At 41.9% G+C, this 1,805-nt stretch overlaps 1 non-coding gene across 1 annotated transcript; it reads left to right on the top strand.

Moving 5' to 3' along the window:
* Window positions 1-666: 666 nt before the first annotated feature.
* On the top strand, window positions 667-830 carry LOC115871195. The gene has a single exon (XR_004047150.1). It is a non-coding gene; the product is annotated as a U1 spliceosomal RNA (small nuclear RNA).
* The last annotated feature ends 975 nt before the right edge of the window (window positions 831-1,805 follow it).

The raw sequence follows: 1,805 nt of genomic DNA, 5'->3' as shown, positions 1-1,805 counted from the left end.
CCTATTGTCTACAGATGGGTTTAGGGTCTCTGATCTGACACCCCCTCTTTCTCAACAATGTGTTTTTTGTTTGCTTGTTTGTTTGTTTGTTGGGTTGGGGTGTTCTGATGCCTGCTACATGATCCCATTGATACCTCATGATTGTACAGGCTGGTGTGCTTCTTCCATGTGGGCTTATTGCTTTTGGCTAGATAGCCGCTTATATAACTTCAAGCCTTTAAGACCCCCAGATGCTATATCTTTTAATAGTCACCATCCGCGTTCTTCACATTTCCCTCCTTTCCCCTTCTTTGTGTTGGATTAACATGTACCTCCTTGGGCTTGGTCTGACCTCTACCCCACTGCATGTACCTCAACCCTTTTAGTGTGAGATAAATGGCTTTTTATCACTTTCTAGACATTTATTTTCTATGGTATTTGTGTGCTGATTATCTGTACCTCAGGGGATTCATGTTGTACCTATCCTTTTGTGATTGGCTAACATTGCTTAGGATAATTTTCTCCAACTCTTCCCATGAAACAATGTGCTTCATGTGCTTTTTAGTGATGTGTAGTGCTCCATTGTGTGTATGTGCCAGTTTACTAATCCACTCGTCTATCAATGGAACTTTAGGTTGTTTCCAATTCTTTGTAAATGTGAATTGCACCGCAAAATAACATTGGAGCATACTTACCTGGCAGGGGAGATACCATGATCATGAAGGTGGTTTTCCTAGGGCGAGGCTTATCCATTGCACTCCAGATGTGCGGACCCCTGTGATTTTCCCAAATGTGGGAATCTTGACTGCATAATTTGTGGTAGTGGGGGACTGCGTTAGCACTCTCCCCTGATAAGAAAAGAAAGAGGGAAGGTAAACAATCAGTCATCTAGCGCAGAAGCAACAAAGCCCACATGGAAGAAGCACACCAGCCTATGAGATCATGAGGTGTAGAAGGGATCAGGTAGCAGGCATCAAAGAACAAAAAATTAAATCATTGTGAATGAGGGAGAGTGCAGAGTGGGGACCCAAGACCCATCTGTAGGCAACTGTACATCCTCTTACGGAAGGGTCATGGGGAGGAGACGAGGAAGTCAGGGTGCAGTGTAGCAATGATGAAACATACAACTTTCCTCTTGTTCCTAAATGCTTCCTCTCACCTCCACCCCCATTATCATGATCCCAATTCTACCTTACAAATCTGGCTAGACCAGAGGATGTGCACTGGTATCGATAGGAACTGGAAATACAGGGGATCCAGGACAGATGATTCCTTCAGGACCAGTGCTGAGAGTGGAGATACTGGGAGGGTGGAGGGAGAATAGGGTGGAAAGGGGGAACCAATTACAAGGATCTACGTATAACCTCCTCCATGGGGGATGGACAACAGAAAAGTAGGTGAAGGGAGTGCATAAGATATGAAAAAAGAATAATAATTTATAAATTATCAAGGGTTTCATGAAGGAGGGGAAATCGGGGAGGGAGAGGACAAATGAGAAGCTGTTATCAAGGGCTCAAGCAGAAAGCAAATGTTTTGTGAATGATGATGGCAACAAATGTACAAATGTGCTTGACACAATGTATGTATGGATGGATTGTGATAAGAGTTGCATGAGTCCCCAATAAAATAATTTTTTTTAAAAAAGAGGAAAATAATAATATTGGAGCACAGGTGGATTATTTCTTACTGGTCGTGGATTCTTTCTTACCTCTTTTTTTTTTTTGGTCATTAATTTCTTTTTTTTTTTTTTTAACATTTTATTAGGGGCTCATACAACTGTTATCCCAATCCATACACACATCAATTGTGTAAAGCGCATTTGTACA

Source organism: Echinops telfairi, unplaced genomic scaffold (genome assembly GCF_000313985.2).
Source record: "Echinops telfairi isolate 266 unplaced genomic scaffold, ASM31398v2 ScPeMD7_3533;HRSCAF=4204_1, whole genome shotgun sequence".
NCBI lineage: Eukaryota > Metazoa > Chordata > Mammalia > Afrosoricida > Tenrecidae > Echinops > Echinops telfairi.
The sequence above is the reverse complement of the archived record's forward strand: the minus strand, read 5'-3'. Positions and strand labels throughout refer to the sequence as shown.